Source organism: Crocodylus siamensis, chromosome 15 (genome assembly GCF_052110815.1).
Source record: "Crocodylus siamensis isolate JL-2025a chromosome 15, ASM5211081v1, whole genome shotgun sequence".
NCBI classification, from domain to species: Eukaryota; Metazoa; Chordata; order Crocodylia; family Crocodylidae; genus Crocodylus; species Crocodylus siamensis.
The window spans coordinates 54,843,148-54,862,986 of NC_143409.1; the positions used below are offsets into that span (position 1 = coordinate 54,843,148).

The 19,839-nt window shown below is 50.6% G+C and overlaps 1 protein-coding gene across 1 annotated transcript in view; it reads right to left on the reverse strand.

The window, feature by feature from the left end:
• Positions 1 to 19,839, reverse strand: part of LOC149852945 (DLA class II histocompatibility antigen, DR-1 beta chain-like) — a 106,336-nt gene that overhangs the window by 84,652 nt on the left and 1,845 nt on the right. The window lies entirely within an intron of this gene.

The window sequence follows — 19,839 nt, forward strand, 5'->3', positions numbered from 1 at the left end:
AAGACAACTCAAGGTTAGGTGACCCCAGCTATGTGACAGTCCAGTCTCCTTGTGAAGATGTCCAGGGTAGGTGACTGCATCACCTCTGGGGGGAGTTTATTGCACAGTCTGGACTCCCTGGCCCTGAAGAAGTTTTTCCTAGAGTTGAGCCTGAAGCATCTTCCAGGAGTTTGTGGCCATTACTTCTGTTCTCCCCAAGGGTGCCCTGGTGCACAGTCGCTCACAGAGCCCTTGATGTACTCCCCTGAGGTAGAGGTAAGCTGCTTCCAAGTCCCCTCTCAGCCCTCTCTTTTTTAGGCTGAAGAGGCCCAAGTCCCTCAGCCTTTCCTCGTGTGGCTTCCCTTGCGAGTCCCTGATCATACGGTGACTCTTCTCTGGACTCTCTCGAGCTTCCCCACGTCCTTGTTGAAGTGCAGCGCCCAGAACCGGACACACTGCTCCAGCTGCCGTTTCACAAACACTGAGTAAAGTGGAAGAATCACTTCCATGGTTTGACATGAGCTGTATCGGTTGTCTGCTCTGCTGGCTACAGCATCGCACTGACTCCACAAGTTCGTGCTATGCCCTATTATTCCCCCTATGTCCATTGGTGAAGTGTGGAGAGTGCATGCAGGTGCACGTGCACCCCCTGAGACTGATGGGGCACCCCTGGGATTGGCCACCACCGATACTGGTGGTGATGTCTGCAGGCGGTCGCTGATCACTACTCGCCTTCCCCCGCCCCGCGCCAACACTGCTGCAGCCGCCCGAGGGCAGTCCCTGCATGGCCCACCCTTGCCACCAACATCACTGTAGCTGCCTGTGGGTGCTTCCCACTCACCGCCACCATGCCCCCTCTGCCACCGACTGCAAGCGGTCACCATGTCCCCCCAACCTCAGGAGGCACAAAGCGTTCATGCCTAGGTCTCCCTCAATCATGGTGCTAGTCAAATTGGCACCGCCGAGCCTGTAAGCATGTTGGGGGCTGTTTGCCCCCCAGGTGCAGCACTTTACACTTCTCAATGTTGAACTTCATCTGGTTCCGATGCGCTCAGCTTGCCAGCCTGTCTAGGTCCACCTGAATCTGCAGCCTGTCTTCAAGCATGGCCACGCTCCCCCATAGCTTGGTGTCATCTGCAAACTTAGCCAATGAGCTCTCCACCCCCACTTTCCAATCATTGGTAAAGATGTTGAAAAGCACTGGACCAAGCACCTTCCTCTGCGGGACACCACTGGCCACTTCCTGCCAGGAAGACAGATCCATTCAGAAGAACTATCCAGGTCCTTCCTCGCAGCCTGCTTCCCACTCACCTGACCAGCAATCAAGCCCACAATTCTCCAGTTTTCCCATGAGAACATGATGGGATACCAAATCAAAGGCCTTTTCAAAGTCTAGGTATATAATGTCAACCATTTCTCTCTTATCCAAGTGGCAAGATACCTGGTCATAGAAGGAGATGTGATTGGTAAAACAAGACCTGCCCATGATGAAGCCATGATGGTTGTCATTCAGAATCCTACCTTCCACAAGCATATTGCATGTAGACTCCTTGATGAATTTTTCCAGGATTTTCCCTGGGATTGAAGTTAGGCTAATTGGCCTATAGTTGCCCAGTTGAAGATGGCCACAATATTGGCCCTCTTCCAGCCTTCATGGACCTCCCCCAAGTGCCATGAGTTTTGAAAGAGTTTCACCAGAGGTCCCACAATGATCTCAGCCAGCTCTTTCAGCGCTCTTGGGTGAAGTTCATCTCGTACTGATTCCTTATAAATGTTTAACTTTTCTAACTGATCACCTACCAGCTCAGCGTCAATAGTAGGAAGGTGGTCAATCCCACCATAGCCAATCTGACCCTTATCTTGCATGATTTTCGCCTTGGTCCAGTGAAATACCAAAGAGAAGTAGTCATTCAGGAGTTCATTTTTTCCTTGAGTGTCAGTAACCAGCTGTCCTGAGGTATTAAGTAGTGGCTCCACACTTCCATGTGTTTTCCTTCTGTTCCCTGCATACCTAAGGAAGGCCTTTTTCTTGTCCTTGATTCCCCTTGCTAACTGAAATTCAGTCACTGCCTTAGCTTTTCTAATCTCCCTACAAGTGCAGGCCATTGTTGTATAGACCTCCACCTTCCTTCCCTACCTGGTCCCTTCTGTGCTGGATGTAATCCTTTCTGGTGACATGCCAGTTGTGGCAGGCTTGCCGGCTTTGAAGAAGTTCAAAATGATTGGTGGGGTATATCCCCTTCCCCCATCAAGCAGGTGAGGGTAGGGGGGAGGCTTGCCTAACCCCTACCCAGAGGTGTGGTGAAGAGCTGGACCAGAAAGAAGTCCCCAAAGGGAAAAAAACGGCAGTGTGCCTGGGACAGGGGCGGCTGCAATGAGGGATGGAGAAGAGGGCAAAGAAGAGCTGGCAGAGCTGGCCAGCAGGGCAGAGCAGTTGCCCCGGAAGAGGCCGAAGATGACTCATTGGACAGGGAACAGCAAGCGGTTGTGTTCCCCAGCCGCGCCAGGAGGGAGCATGGCATCAGCGCACACCCAGTGCATGGAGGGTCCAGGAGACCTGCAGGCGGCAGCTTGGGTCTCCAACCCCTGCATGAGGCAGGGCACGCCGTGCACAGATCAGTGCACTGAGGGTCAGGGAGTGGATCAAGACCCCGGAGCTGCACGCACCAGCTCAGGTCTCCAACCTTCACACAAGGCCAGGCGTGTGGGGTATGGGGACCATCAGTGAATGGGATTGTGCACAGGGCCAAGAGAGGGCCGGAGGCCAGGAGAGCCTTGAGTAGTTGAGGTCCCCCGGCTGAGGGAGGAGATGCCTCCGTCTGAGGAATGAAATTGGCTGCGACCGGCCTCGGAGAGTTGCGAAGTGCCAGGGAAGGGAATTCCCACGGGAGGGTTTTCCACTGTTTCTGTGGCTGGCTGCTGGAAGGGAAGCGCCCCCGATGGGGAAGGGCTTCCAGGTTTGAGGTCAGCCTTTTGGGTGATTCAAGCAGAGTTACGGGGGGGCCACAGGGCCCTGCGGGCAGGGAGGGGCACTGGCAGGGCTGGGCTCAGTGGCTTGGGAGTGAGGGGCAGCAGCAGGGCTGGCGGGGCTGTGGCTGTGGCTTGGTAGTGAGGCAGCAGAAGGGGCAGGGGCAGGGCCACCCCTCGGGACCAGCCATGTAAGTGTGCCTGAAATTAATGTTCTATTCCATTGGCACTGGGGACTACAGATCCCTAGCTTAAGAGCCATGCTGTGTAAGATGGAAGAGGTGGTTCAGGAGTATCAATATACTGAGGATTAAAGACCTTAACTAAACTCATTGAACTTGCCAAGATTAAGCAAAATACAGCCTGTTGGCCAGGTCCCACCCATGGAGAGACTCTGTCCAGCCTGTAGCAGGTAGCAGTCTTGCTTGGTCCAGGCATCGTCTGCCACGTGGCACGTGCCACACTCCTGGACATGTACTCCTGAGGTTGAAGCAGCTCTGTGGGTGGACTTCATTTCCCAGCAGTGGCAGCAACTTCTGGCTGCCACCACCACTGGCGCCAGCCCCATGGAAACCAGACAGGACCCACATGGGCAGGGCCCAGCCTAGCCCACCCCACCCCATGTTGGGGGTCAGGGTCCCTCCAGCATGCTCTCTGGACCCCTGCACGTGCTCTAGACCCATCCACCCCAGCTAGAATGAGCAGCGGTGGCAGCAGGAGGAACAAGTGGGACCTGGAGCCCACTCCAGGGCTGCTCCTCCCTACCACCAATGATGCCACCACCAGCACCACCTCTGGACCACGCCAGGCCCCTGCATCCAGCAGGGCAGTGGGGAGGAACCACTGGGCAGCCCTCAAACCTGTGCCAGGCCACCAATGCCCATGCAACCTCCCCAACCACCTGTAGCCCTATTCCACATAGGGAAGTTCGTTAAATGGTTGTGTCTGTGGGTGGGGTGCTGACCTGGCCCATGGCCAATTTACCCAAAAATGCCCATGTGTCTCCCAGGCCCAAATAAATGCCCACCCCTATACTAACTGACACGCTGGCCTTGTAAAGAAGCCGTTGAGCTTTAGAGCTGAAACTGCTAAGAATCATTATGGCAAGGTGGGAAGGAACAGAAACTTCCCTATGGCTTTGTGGCCATCCCTGACAGTGTTGTTGTAGGAGAACTGTTGTGGAAGACATGTCTGTCACAACATGGGTCGGAAAATTGTGACTCCACCTGTCGTAAAGCAATGAGTCCAGGGCCCCTTAACATAGCCACATACAAGCTTCTTCTGAGTCTGCACCTTCTCTCTGCTAGACCGAGTGGGGGAAGAGGAATCTTTGTTAGTCAAACTTTAATTTTCCAGAATGTTTTATATTCATACTTAAGCAAAAGTTGAAAGAACTTGAACCATGGTCCTTTTGCCTTCAGGCACAGTTGTTACTTGCATTTGGTGCTGTCTATGGGAACATATCAGAAAAAATGGGACCTATCAATGCTCTTATGAATGCCCAGCACATGTGCATTCCTTATTGGGGTCTGGTGGGTAGAAGGACACTTTGAACTTTCTTTCTTTCATACATTGGTCAACCTAAGATAACAAAACAGCTTTCAGGCTTGAAGGACATATGGAACATGTTATGGGTCTAGTAGTTGGAAGCAAAGTGGGTAATATGGGTACACGTGCAGTGCAGACACCCTTGGAGTTTCTTCCAAACCAGTTGCTGCAGCCACTTGTGCAGGGCATCCTTTTTACCAAGTACTGGAGCATTTGAACTCTTGGTAATTGTTTCTGGTCTTTCTAGAATTCAAAAATCAATTTGGGAACTGAGTTGTGTCTGTTTGGATTTTTGAGCCCTTCTAAAAGATTGTGCGCCAGAGGGGAAACAGTGAGCACAGGCAGATGCAACAGCTATCGCAATCAAAAGAAACAGATGAGCTTTTCCAATGGATGTGTTACCTCTGTAGCCATACAAACATTGCAAAATTGCTACAACTTAGAGAGGAGAAGAGAAAACTGGGGGGTACAGCTGTGGGGGGGAGGGGGAGGGGGCAGAACTGAATAGCAGCCTTGAACTCCCTAAGGGCTGGTTCCAAAGAGCACAGAGGTGGGCAGTTCTCCGTGGGCACATCTACACATGATGCCATGGGGCCACAGCTATATGGTGACATACCCCGTCACTATGGTGACACAGTGTCATCAAGCACAGTGGTGCCGATACAACAGCATGGTAGAGACAAGCAACCTTGCTATTGCACATCACTACAGCGACATAGCTGTGTGGAAGAAATCAAACTTCGCGTTGTGGTTGAATCAGAACTGGCAGAGCCAGCTTTTCTTTATTCAGGGCTACCTCGTGATCACAGGGAGAATGCCACACAGCAAGGGGAAGCACCCACTTGTCTGCTTCAAAGGATTTCTCAAACTCTATAAGTTCAGAAGCATATTTATACTTAAGACAGAGAGAGAAAAAAATACGACTTTGGACAGTAAATCACAGACATACAGGCAGTTTACTTAAAGGAGAGTGAAACATTGTGCTTATAGAAATAGTTATCAGTTTCTGGTTTCTCGGAGAGAAAAATAAACTTAACATCCGTGCACAGGGATCAAGACAAAAACGAGGCATGCAGGATTCCTTCTCTCAGACCAAGTACCTGAAATCAGCAGTATCAGCACGTCTGGTCTCTGGCTGTTTTCCTAGTCAAGCGGGCCAGAAGCCCGACCAAATCCACCACCACAGCTGCCAAAAAGAACGATGCACCACTGGGATCTTGCAGTAACAGCTGTTATTGTGCCATCAATTAGTATTTCCTTAAGTACTGAATGAGGCACAGTAACAACTGCACCATGGGGGGCACATGTAGATGCGCCCAGTAGTGCCAGATGACAGAACAGGAGCAATGGTCTCAAGTTGCAGCAAGTGAAGTTTAGGTTAGATATGCGGAAAATCTCTCAAGAGGAGGACAGTAAAGCACTGTACAGGTCTCCTGGAGAGGTTGTGAACTCCATTTTTGGTGGTTTTTAAACCAACTAGACAAAACCTTGGGTGGGATGATTTAGTTGGGGCTGTTCCTGCTTTGAGCAAGGCTTAAATGACCGCTTGAAGTCCCTTCCAACCTGAATTTTCTATTATTCTAACTTTAGCCTGCTTCATTGAGGGTCAAAGCTGTGTGACTTGGCTGGCTTATATCCACATACACAGTTGCAGCAAAACAGCTGATCCATGCACTCAACTTGAAGCTCTCCTTCACCAGTTGAAGTAGCTAATAGGTACATTGGTCCAAACCCATTCTTTAGTATCCCAGCAGATGTAGTTCTCCTCCAGCCCTTTTCTCCCCACCCCAAATTTCATGGTTGGTGTCAGATTAAACTGGCTGAGTAGAGGACTCACTGAGATTTGCAACTGAGGCTGCAGTCTCAGGATGGATGAAATGCAACAGAAACAGAAAGCTTGGTATGACATCAAGATCATGCCTTGCCATTATAAGAACAGGTTTGGCAGAGAAGTTCCCATCAGAGAAAGTGGGAAACCCCCTAGAAGTGACAGGAGCTGGTCTAGAGTCCCGGCACAACGGCATCCACAAAACCACACACGGGTCTAGCAGGGGTCACAGGCCGGGTGGTCGAGGCACCTGAAGCCTTCCCTGACTCACGAGGCTGACGGGCCAGTCTTAGATGTAGGTGCAAGAACAGCATTTTCTCAGAGCATCCTGCAGGGCAGGGAGGTGAGCTGCATGGATCAAGGACTCTATATCCCCATCTTCTAAGCCTACAGGATACAGAGAATCAGTCCAATGTGAGAACTAGGTATCTACCCTGGCCCGACCCCTCTGGAATGACCTGGGCTATAGGGAAGCCCAGTTCACTATTGCATTTGGGAGGGCTCTTATATGGAAATAGCACACCGCCCACCCCCCACCCCCCGACAGGAAGCAATAATGGGGGATCTCGGGACCTGAATTGTAAGCTTTGTGCCAAAGTCCCTAGGGTTACAGTACATGGAAATGGGGTCTGCACAGAATCCATGGGTCTGGGAGACACACACTTGTCTAGGTCTGCTTAGACAGGCATGAACAGAGGGTTACGCTAGATTTGACTCTTTCCAGCCAAGTTTTTCCAAGACATGTTACAACTCTCTTGTGATGAGTGTGTTAATAGGGTGATAAATTATTAATTGCCACACATGCAAGCTATTTATTAGCAAATAATGATATGCAAACCCAGTGATGCAGCCTCAAAGATGTCACTTGTAAAATGTTGAATATTGTTGTAGCATGTCGGAATCCAGCTTGTGTGGAGTGTTATTGGTGTCTGCTGTAACCCTGCCCAGATGGAGTCTGCCAGAGACTGATGCTGCTGCTGAGAGCTGCTGGCAGATTGGCCCAGACTGCAGTAACTTGCAGGCAAAGCATTGAAGAGGAAGCAATTCTGAGAAAAGGTTCAAATTCCTGGAGCAGTGCGGGGGGGGGAGGGTGACACTTGTGTCCAGTGGTGCAGAATTCCCCCCGAGCAGCAGGAGCAGCTCAGCCACAACAGGGGCTAGGAGTGCAGAGCAGTGGGGGAAGGTCTGAACACCAGGGGAGACTCGAGCATGGGTTCCCTCTCACCCTGACATAGCAAGAAGTCGGGAGCCGGGGTGACAAAGCCAGGTACCCATGGGAGTTAGGATTTAGGTTGGGTCCCCTGGCTAGTACTGTCAATGCACTGGTCAATTCAGAAACTTAGGCAGGGGCTCCAGGGGGTTGAAAGATGGGGTTGACACTGGGATCTGGCTTAAGGAGAAAAACAGGTGCTGGAGGCAAGAGTTAGTACCAAGGGTTATGCTTACAGGCAGGACCCATGGAGCCAAGATTTGGGCTGCTTTCACCTTTATGAGACTCAGGTCTGCATGCCCCCTCCAGTCAAGGCAGCCCCAGCCCTCACCCAGATCCCAGCTGGGATGGGTGGGGGAGGAATGCCTCTGGAGTCAGTGCTGAGCCCATGTCAGGGAGCTTCCTGGACTTCCATGCCAGCTGGGACCAATGGATCATGGATCCATAGGAAAGCCAGGCTGGAAAAGGCATCCTGAGGTCACATCAAGTCCAGCCCCTTGCTCAAGGCAGGCTCATCCCTGAATAAACCATCCCAGCCAAATGTCTGGCCAACCTTCTCTTGAAGACTGCCAAGGATGGAGATCCCACGGTTTCTCTAGACTTCACCACCTTCAGTCAAAACGTTCCTCCTCATCTCCAACTTCAATTTCCCCTGCTGCAGCTTGAGGTCATTGCTCCTGGTTCTGTCCCCTACAGACGGAGAGCACTGGATGGGCTAGTCTATCTGCCAGGTGTCTCCGGTGAAGGACCTTCCCCAGACGACTCCTGCACTGAGCTGTAGTTAGACCAGAGTGTGCCAGTCCCCCGGACACCAGACTGGAGGTGCCCCAGGCAGAGATCTAGGAGATCCCAGGGCCCAATCCTCCTGCAAAGACTGAAACTGGATGAATTGGTTAGGGAATATGTGATGAGAAGGCCCCAGCATGTGACCATGCCCCAAACTGCATAGGGGCAGACCAACCCCCCAAAACACACACAGTGCACTCCAGGGGCCTGCCAGTCTGAATTGGAGAGGATAATCCTTCCTGGCCCCAAAGCCAATGATCGGTGTCACTCTGAGCATGTGACCAAGACCCTCCTTCCTGTCATCACACAAGCGAATTCTCCACACCAGCACAGAGCACTGACCACCTTGGCCCATGTCCAGCCATGACCAGTCTACTGATGTCAAGGGGAAAAGGCTGCCCGCTAATTTGTACACCACCACAAATCTCAGTCCTGCTCCCTGCAGCTGGCTGGTGCCCTGCATCTCAGGAGTAGGTCGTAGTTCTCTCATAGCTGACCTGACAGTGGTACAAGCTGCTGTGATGAGGGTAGTCTGATGCTCCCCCAGGAGTAAAAGGAGGGGGTGAATGAGGAGAGGAGTTAGATGTCACAGATTCCCCAGGCCAAGGGAGCTGTAACAACACCCAGCTCCCAAACAGCAGAGTTTCTCCTAGAAATTGGAGTAGAGCAGGCCATTGAGGTGCACACACAATGTCATGATGATAAAGCTTCCACATCACAATAGAAAAATCAGGAGCACAAGGCAAGCAAAGACCTCCTGAAGTCCTCTCCCATTGACTTCAGGGCATAGGACATGCATGGTATCTGCTGCGTAAACTCAGGATGAAATTGGAGATGCACAAGTCTAAAAAGACTGCAAGCCACAGTGAGTCCACCCCACCCTGGGAATGCTGCTCCAATTATTAATCACTTGCTGCTAGAAAAGTTGGCCTGATGTCAACACTTACCTTATATGACTGCAATTTCTAGCTGGTGGCTCTAATTCTGACTGTGAAGAAGGGCAAAAGGCCTCCCCTTTGCTACTTGTGGGTGACTGCACCCAGGGATAGAAACCCTTCCCCTCAAGCAAAGGAGACTGAGCTCCTGACACCCCCAGGTTGTGACATTGGTTTTCCATCCTCCTGGTTATTTCTGGGTCCCTCTGGGATGTGAGCATCTTTCTTGAAGCTTAGAATTGGATGCAGTGCCCTAAGCGTGGTCCTACCAGTGCTGGGCACAGAGGTGAGATCACAGCCACGTCTCTAGCAGAGGCTCCCCGTTTCACCCATCCAGCACTGCATTAAAACCAGCATTTCTGGATGATGTCAGGCCTTCTTTCAGTCATTCCAAGCAACAAGGAATTGCCACCAAAAGGATCCACCCATTGCTGTGGCTGCCCCTGTGGCAGAAACCCACCTTGATTTCTTCCCAGAATCTCTGCCTGTGACAATGTGATTAAACTCTCTGAGCTGTGACCATTTGATTAGGATGGGCCCAGCACTGGGGAGACCCCACCCTGCTCCTGTCTCTGTAGGTAACTTGATTTGGCTGCAGTTCCTGAGGGAGGGGGGAAACCTGCTCCCCCTGCCTACATGAGGGGTATCACCTCCCTGGGTGGGGGGCTTCTACCTGGTGGGCTGGAATCTGCCCGGCAACTGGTGGTGTATTTCAGATGGGTTGGCTGACAGCCAACCGGAGCTGACCTCCACTGGCGCAGGTGAGTGAGGTCACAGGGGCTGTGTAAGTTAGGACTGCCCAGGAGGAGGGGCAGCAGCCCTGCGGTGTGGAGCAGCCATGCGGGGGGCTCACAGGAGCTTTACCATCTGAAACTGGCTCTCTCCCCCAAAACTCACAAGCTAGAAATGGACTGACTCTGGAAGGGATTTCACCAGCTGTTACCTGTCGGCTCCATGTTCCTGGGGACCCCGACACAGGACACCGACTGTCTGACTCACAAAGAATCGCCCCCTTCCTCTACCTAAACAGAAGCTGATTAAGATGCAGTGAGAGACACACCTAAAACCCTCCAGATTTCATAGATTTTCATAGATTTCATAGATTTCATAGACATTAGGGCTGGAAGGGACCTCAGGAGATCGTCGAGTCCAGCCCCCTGCCCAAAGGGCAGGAAGTCAGCTGGGGTCATAGGATCCCAGCAAGATAAGCATCCAGTTTACTCTTGAAGGTGTTCAGTGTAGGTGCTTGAACTACCCCCGCTGACAGGCTGTTCCAGACCTTGGGGGCTCGGACAGGAAAGAAATTCTTCCTTATGTCCAGCCTGAAATGGTCTTGCAGGAGTTTGTGACCGTTCGACCTCGTCATCCCTTGGGGCGCTCTGGTGAACAGACGTTCCCCCAGATCCTGGTGGTCACCCCTGAGAAACTTATAGGTGGCCATCAGATCACCCCTGAGCCTGTGCTTTTCCAGGCTAAAGAGTCCCATGGCTCTCAGCCTGTCATCGTAAGATCTGTTTTCCTGACCTCTGATCATGCGCGTGGCTCTCCTCTGGACTCTCTCAAGCTTCTCCACATCCTTTTTGAATTGTGGAGCCCAAAACTGGATGCAGGACTCCAGCTGCGGCCTCACCAAGGCCGAGTACAAGGGGAGAATGACGTCCCAGGATTTGCTCGAGAAGCATCTGTGGATGCACGCCAGCATTTTGGTTGCTTTACTAGCTGCAGCATCGCATTGCAGGCTCATGTTCATCTTATGGTCAATGATGACCCCCAAGTCTTTTTCTTCTGTAGTGCTAACCAACGTAGCACTGCCGAGCCTATAAGGGTGCTGCAGGTTTTTCCTCCCAAGGTGGAGAACCTTGCATTTTTCGGTGTTAAACACCATCAGGTTCTTGTCTGCCCATTTGCTGAGCTTGTGCAGGTCAGCCTGGATCACCCGCCTATCTTCTGGCGTGGATGCTTTGCCCCAAAGTTTGGTGTCATCAGCGAACTTGGCCAGTCCACTCCTGACTCCAATGTCCACATCGTTAATGAAGATGTTGAACAGTATGGGTCCCAGGACAGAGCCTTGAGGGACCCCACTGGTCACAGGGCACCATGATGAGTGACTGCCATCAATCACAACCCTCTGGGTCCGACCACGGAGCCAGTTTCCCAGCCCGCAGATCATGGTGGAGCCAAGGCCACAACTGGGCAGTTTGGCTAAGAAGTGATCATGGGATACCAGATCAAAAGCTTTTTTGAAGTCAAGATATATGACATCAATCTCTTCTCCCTTCTCTAGGTGATAGGTCACCTGGTCATAGAAGGAAATGAGATTGGTCAAACAAGACCTACCCACAACAAACCCGTGCTGGCTGTCCCTTAGGATGTTAGCCTGGGCCAGTCCATCAAGGATAGCCTCCTTAATAAACTTTTCTAAGATCTTCCCCAGGATAGAAGTCAGGCTAATGGGCCTGTAGTTAGCTGGATCCACTCTCCTCCCTTTCTTGAAGATCGGCACCACATTGGCCTTCTTCCAGTCTTTGGGCACTACACCGGAGCGCCAGGAGTTTTCAAAGATCCGTGCCAGGGGCTGGGCTATGACGCTCGCCAGCTCCTTGAGTGCCCTGGGGTGCAGATTGTCAGGGCCGGCTGACTTGAAGGTATCCAGCTTCTCAAGGTGTTCCTTCACGAGGTCAGCATTGATGGAGGGTAGGGGATCCCCCTCACTTGGACCACCCTGTCATGTAGCGGGCATGGGCATCCCATGTGACTGATGAAAGACTGACGCAAAGTACCTATTTAATAGGTTGGCTTTTTCCTGGGCATCAGTTGTCAGTTGCCCCATCTGGTTTAGCAGGGGTCCAACATTGCCCTTGCTTTTCCTCAGGCTCCCCACATATCTGAAAAAGGACTTTTTGTTGTCCTTGATGCTTGAAGCTAGTTGGAGTTCAGTTGCAGCCTCGGCTTTCCTGGTTTGCTCCCTGCAGGACCGGACCAGCACAGAATAATCCTCCTTGGAGGTGGATCCCATCCTCCATCCTTTGTAGGCTTTCCTTTTTAGCTGCAGGAGGTCCGCTAGGTCCCTGGAGAGCCAGGAGGGCTGCTGTGCCTTCTTGCTGCCTTTCCTCTGTGTTGTAAAAGGTTTAGCTTGTGCATTGAGGATTGCTTCCTTGAGAAGCAACCACTCTTCTTGAATTCCCATCTCCCTGGGGTCATGGTCCTTGAGGGCCTGACCGATAAGCCTCTTGAGCTTGTCAAAGTTGGCTTTTCTGAAGTCAAGGACTTCTGTGCTGCTGACTGACTTGCTTTTCCTCAGGCTCCCCACATATCTGAAAAAGGACTTTTTGTTGTCCTTGATGCCTGAAGCTAGTCACCTAGATAAGGGTGACAAGAGTGAAACCACTGCCCTAGGTCTCGTTTGCATCTGAAATGGGACCAGATGACCATTCATTTACATGAGAGATGGAGAACAGAAAGCCTGAAGCAGAGACTGCAGTGAATTCTGGGACCAGTGAAGCTGGGAAGCAGTGCATGATGGGGAATCTGTGCTCCAAATGCTAATCAACCCTCACACCCAGCTCTGCATTTATCAGACCAGCTCTAATGTGGATTTACTTTTCCTCTTCTCCTCTCCCACACACACCTCTAAGCAGAAGTAAGTTTATTAGGCATCTCGGGCCGTCCATTCCCCGGTCCCACTAGGGGAGGCTGATGTAAACTTAATTGGCTACAACTCGGTTGCTGGGTTAGGGAGTGCTGAGGCAACAGACCGAGTCCGAGGGGGTATGGACAACATTTGAACAATGGTACAGTGTTATCACAGCGTCCAGCCCATTCGAGCCCTGTCCACAGGTGTTGTCATACTTTTCCCGAGACGACAGGTGGAAGTCCTCTCTGCAACAGGTTGTGACTACACCAATAAGTGCCTTAAGTCTGTTAAAAGACTGTAGTAAGATCTGGAAAAGTCATGCTAAGCTGATGCTTGTTCACAGCTAGTAAAAATCCAAAAACCCTGATGCTGCAATCTATTGTTTCTGAAGACACCAGGAGATATCCCATCACTATATCTGCTATGCATAGGAATGGAAGCTGGCTCCAAGAAGGTGTTTCCTGAGCATCAATCAGTTTCCTGAGATGTTCCACCCAGATAACCCCTTGTCAATAGAAAAGACAATTTGATTTACACTATTGAGAATGCTTGAAAGAAGCTGAACTGAGGTTATAAAAATCTGTAAAAGAAGCAGCAGTGTGTGCTGACACCACCTGCTTTCTTCTGGAGAGGCGGCAGGAGGCAGATCGTCTCCCTTCAAGGATCGTGCTGAGAACTGTGACCTGTCGGCTCTGCAACCCGAGTGCCTTGGGCTGGTGAGAGCCCAGCTCTCTCCCTCTTTTCTCTTCTCTCTCTCTAAGCAGAGATTTCTGAACTTGAACTGTATTAGTTAAGCTTGAGCTAAGTTTCCCCAAATACTTAGTGAAACCAGGGTATACTGTGACTGTTTGTGTTTGTTTTTGCTTTCCATGTCTATCACTACTAGTGTCAATAATAAATAACTTTTATAGTCAAACTGGTGGTAACTGGGTATATTTTGCCTTCTTTACTTCTCTTTCCCCACCTGCTCTGTAGCAACACCCCTCTTACCTAAGCTAAAGATACCTGTGAAGCCTAGAAATACTGTGGGGTCTGCTCATCAAGAGGCTAAAAGATTGGGACGTGCTGAGTTCGAAACCCATCAGGGGATCAGCTTGTACAGGCTGATTGACCCAGTTTGGCTCAGAGGTGCCCTAATGAACTGAATGCTGGCCCATGAGGGTGTCATCTAGACACCCAGTCAGATTCAGAGATATTCTGTTTAACTGTGTGCTTGTGTCTGACTGGGGTTATTGTTGCTCTGATGAACTGATTCTTGGCATATGAGGGTGTCAGCCTGTCCATGCTGATCAACCCAGCCAGGTCAGGCGTGTCACGTTAATCTGTGTGTGTTGGTATGTGTGACTGATTTGGGGACTGGAGGAACCCAGGCCCACTGAACTGCATCCTGCAAGATAGCTCCACTTGGGGTGAGGGCTTGCAGAAGGGAGAGATACAGCTCTGTATAGAAACACAAGTAACACAAGCAGCACATTGATAGAATGACCAAGACCCTAGCCCTGATAAATGAGCACACCCTAAAGTAGCGGGCAAATCTGGTAACAGTTCCCACCCCAAGCAACCGTAAGCAACTCAGGGCGTTTCTTGGCATGGCAGGTTTTTGCAGAATATGGATCCCTGAATTTGGACTATGGGCAAAACCACTATATGACTGTGTGAAAGGGGCAGACCATGACCCCTTTTACTGGACTCCAGAAGCCGACAAGGCATTTAAAATACTAAAAAGGAAACTAATGAAAGCCCCCGCCCTGGGTTTACCAGACCTTTCTAAACCTTTCCAATTGTATGTGCATGAACAAAAAGGGATGGCTCTGGGAGTGCTTACTCAATTGTTGGGGGCGTGGAAACGTCCCGCTGCTTATTTCTCCAAACAGCTTGATCCAGTTGCCAAGGGATGGCCAGCGTGTTTACGAGCAGTTGCGGCAACTGCCCCAGTACTTGAGGAAGCTGAAAAGTTAACGCTGGGAGGAGTCGTGCAGGTGTATACCCCTCGTATGGTCCAGGCTCTGCTAGACGCGAAGGGGGTCTCTGGCTCACCAGGCTCGGGGGGCTCGGTACCAAGCGAAGCTGTTGGAGAGCCCTGAAGTGACTCTGCAGCCCTGCCCCTCCCTCAGCCCGGCTACTCTCTTACCTGAAACGGGAGAACAAGAGCATGATTGTCTAGACATCATAGATGCACAGTACTCCAGCCGTCCAGACCTACAGGATCAGCCACTTCTGAATGCTGATTGTGAGCGGTACACTGCTGGCAGTAGCACTGTTGTAGAAGGGCAAAGGAGGGCAGGTTATGCTGTTGTGACCCTCTATGATGTTGTTGAGGCCAAGGGTTTGCCTGCCGGAGCATCTGCTCAACTTGCTGAACTGGTGGCCCTGACCCGGGCTCTAGGACTGTCAAAAGGGAAACAGGTCAACATCTATACCGACTCTAGGTATGCTTTTGGAGTACTGCATGCCCATGCTGGCCTATGGAAACAAAGGGGACTGTTGACAGCCCAAGGCTCCCCAGTGAAGCATGGACCCCAAATTCTCCGACTCCTGGAAGCTGTTCAACTTCCCTCGGCAGTGGCAGTAATGCACTGTAAGGCGCATCAGAAAGAGGATCAAGACGTAGCCAGGGGTAACGCCCAGGCGGACAGAGAAGCTAAAAATGCTGCCGCCCTGAGGACGCCGAGACCTGCTGACACCCATATGCATGCCCTCATCCCATCAGTGGGGGAGCTCCCGGATCCCTAGTACTCGTACAAATCAGACCCTCAAGCGTCATCTATCAAAGATCTGCCAGGAAGCCTCTCTGCAATGGCCCAATGCTTTGCCCCTTGCTCTATTTCGCATCCGTGCCCTCCCCAAGGGAAGATGAGGGCTTAGCCCCTTTGAGATTATGTTTGGAAGGGCATGGCCTATGAACGGGACGCCGGTTCCAGCAGGGGAGTGGGAAATAGGATGTAATATTTTGTCACGGTATATGTGCTCTCTGTCTGCTGTTCTCTCTTCTCTCCATAGGTACACTAAAGACTTGCAGCCTCTTCCGCTGGATGCTCCAGTCCACTCGTTACAGCCGGGGATTCCGTGCTCGTTCGTACCTGGAAGGATGAGCCCCTCCAAGAGAAGTGGAAAGGATCTCACACTCTCCTACTAGTTTCCCACACAGCGGCAAAGCTTGATGGACACAAGACCTGGATTCATCATGAGACAGACTTGGCATGATCTTTCTCCCGTCGTATGGAGTGGGCCGGTTAGCCAAGCTGTATCGTCAACTTTCTACATTTCTTACAAGATTTGCCAGTGACACTTTAGCTATTGAAAAAAGCCTTAACTCCGAGATTTATCAACTTCTTTTATTATCTCTTAAAAACTGTTAGGCTCAAGATTATGTTTTAGCATCTCGGGGGGTGTATGTGGGAACGAATGTTGTACTTATATCCCAGAAAATTCCCAAGATATTAACAAACACATTTTGTTGGCCTAACAGGCTTTTGAGCAGTGGAAAGGTCAGGAACATGAACCCACTGTTTTCAATTCTCTCTCGAGCTGTTTGCCCAACCTCGGAGGCCTAGGAATGGGCATTCTTCACCTCCTGGTCACCGGTGTGGTGTTGTGTTTAATTACCCTCCTCTTATTTGCATGCTGTAATGCCCTCCTGCGCAAAGTCTGTGTATCCCCCTCCCCGAGCGCTTCACTATACCCCTGCATTGAAGATCCCTCTCTGGAAATCTCCGAGTCAGATCTCTACCACCTTCTGAACGAGAGTTATAAGTGTTTCTAGTCAGCTCACAGTCATACATTTGCGTATCAAACGGCTACCTCAGCCAGACTGTTTTGCTCAGTGCTAATCCCTTGATAGTGCTCTACCTCTTACCCTCTTATACCTCCCCCTGTCAGGAGCAATAAAGTTCTCCTTTGTGACTGGTGTAGGAGACTTATTGAGGGGTGGGTTGAATTACGCCTAGGAGGCCCCTTGGGTCTGTGGACTAAGGGAAACTATTTTTGGCCCCTGACTTGGGGAAGTGCCCCAGGTTCTTGTATTGGGTCGAGTGCACGTAGGACTATTAGGCCTGTGTTTCCCCGAGGACACAGGATCTAGACAGTCCCTTCTTGGGGTGGTGGCCTCAGACCTTACCCCCGGACTCTGTGGTGAGGCTCGAAAGGGGGTCTGCCAGGGATTAGGCGCCCCTGGGGAGGCAGGTGGAGTCTGGAAGGTGGACGGGTGAAGTGAGGTGGGAGGCTCAAGGCAGGAGCTCGCCCGACTGGCCCGCCACAAGTATTATGCATAATTGTTCAGTTGTTGAGAGAATGAATCCTGAAGGAAGTGTTATCTTCCTCTTCATTTTCTCTTTCTTCCTTTCTCTTTCTGCCTCTTGTGATCGATCAGCCTGTGGCTAGCAGTGGAAGGGGATCTAAACACTGGAGGGAGGCAGGATTAAAAGAGTATAGGAATTTGTATTGATGCCTCTTGTGAACCTCAAGTACCTTCCTTCATGCCCCGAATTTTCCATCAGCCCTCTTTACAATAAATTTGAACTAAACAATGCCCCCCACCACAACCTGAGCTGACGCTATCAGGGTGCAGGGCACGAAGGGGTTGCCACCCCTCCATGCTGCTTTCCCTTGCCCTGCACCATTGAAACTGCCACAGAAAGGGTCTTGTCCAGGGCCAGCAGGCATGGTAGTGAGGGCGGCAGATCCTGGCCTTATCCTCCAGGCAGGGCCTTGGGCAAATTAACTATCACCCTGCCATGCAGAGCCGCTCTTGCGTGCTGTGGCGGTAGGGGAGGGGAGTTGGCAAGCATCTGGATGTGAGGCCAGTGGCAGCGCTGAGGAGTCACCCCATGTGCTCCACGCATCTTTCTGGGGCTCCCAGAGTCCTGTGCCTGGGCCAGTCACTTGTATTTGTGCTACCTAGTGACGACCCTCGGGGCACAGACAAGTGTCAGGTGTCAGTTACCAAAGGTGGCATGTAGCACATTGCTACGTCTTCTTTCAAGTCACACAATGCAGACGTGCGGGCAGGCATCAAATAGCACTCACAGTCACTTGATCAGCCTGTTAGAATTGCACAGCTTGCATCTCCTGATAAGAAAGTAATATTGTCCAAGGCTCTTCTCCCCCAGTCCCTCCTTACTCTTTCTCATGCTGATTACAGAAACTGGAATTCAACTGCCCATGGCCTTGGAGGGTGAACTTTTGATGAACTGTTGTGGTTTTGAGCATGCTTAATGAACTGTTGCATATTTACCTCTCCGCCCTGCATACTCAAGTAGCTAATTATACTATACATGCGATGTATGTAATGATGTAACTACATGTATGTTTGTATGAAATGAAAGTAGGCTGTAAGAATTCCTGTGTCTGCACACGTGCTCAGGAGAGAGAAGATAAATTCCGATTGCAAACACAATTAGGTCGTCAGAGGCTGATTTGGGCATCAATGCTCCACTCTCTGACTTTGTTTGCAAACAAATACATACACCCCCCCCACCCCAACAGCCTCATTTGGTGTGGAAAACAAGAATGGGCACAGTCTGGCGCCAGACTAGAAAAGAGCATGAAAAGAAGGAGGAAAAGTTTGCAAAGTCCCTGGGTTTGTGTGCAAGTAATAGGCCTGTGCTAAGAGGCAACTATTTGATTCAGATTCAGCTAAGTCAGATTCGGCCAATTCAATTTGGCCAATTATATTTGGAAATGATTTGGAGCCAATTCGGAGAGATTTTGCGATTCGGCCATAGGGTAAAATGGGCAATTCATGAAATATCTATACCTTTGGGTTTTTTTGGCAGATTCAAGTGAATCTTGCAGAGATGGCAGCCCCTGCTGAGGGCATGAGGCATGCCAAGTTTCAAGGTGATTGATGAAGGGTTTTCTAGGAAACTGCACCTCAAAGTCCTGAGAGAAAAGCTCATGTCGCATGTGAGTGTTAAGCCATTGATGTAAAAATCACGGTTCGTTTCTTTGGAGGCTCATGAATAATAATCCTTTAGGCACACATTGTTGGTAACACAAAAGGTATATATTTGCAAATAGGGTCAGAGAGAGAAGACAAAAGACCACACTCTCTGCCCCCGGGGTACACTTCTCAGCAGGCTTTATCCTCTTTTTCCTGAGCACGTGTGCAGAAGCAGGAACTCTTACAACTCATTTCCGGTTCATACAAACATATATGAAATGACGTCACATCATCCGTCGCATGTGCATTATAATTAACTACTTAAGTATGCGGGGCGGATAGGCTTATATGCATTAGCTAATTGCGCTTGCTTGGAAAGTACTTTAGGTTACAAAAAGTTTAAACTCTAAGGACAGGATCATTAAAAATGGCAATTACTCTTATTTTGTCTGACAAGTGTAGGGGGCATGAAAGGAAGTGTGATTTAGTGTAACAAAGAGATAGTAAATTTGCAGAACAAAGAGAGAGTGGTATCTTAATACAAAGAGCCCTTAGTAGCTTCTCCTCCAACCCCCTCCTTCTCCCACCAGGGAGAGCTGGCAGCTGTGCTGTTCTAACAACACTATTGATAATGCATTTTTAATAATATTTCTAACACCATGATGGGGTGAAGTCTGCAGGGATGGTAGTTCTTGCTGAGGCCACAAAGCTTGCAAACTTTTGAGCAGATAGGTGCAAAGGTTTATGGGAAACTGCACCTCAAGCTGCTGAGAAGCAAAACTCGTGACATGGGTGACAGTGTGTGTGTTAAGGCACTAGGGGGTGAAGGCTGGAGGCCTGCGAGGGCCTGCTGCGGCCACAAAGCCTGCCGGCTGTCACGGAGATGGATGCAGGGGGAGTCTGGGGTCTGGGGCCTGCACCTCTGGCCGCAGGCAGGCAAAACTCATGACCTGGGTGCTTGTGGGACTGTGTGTGTGTTCAGGTATGCCCTTCCTGGTGCTGGGGACTGCACAACATGGCAGTGTACCCCTGTGTGTATACACACACACACATATATACAAGCACACACAC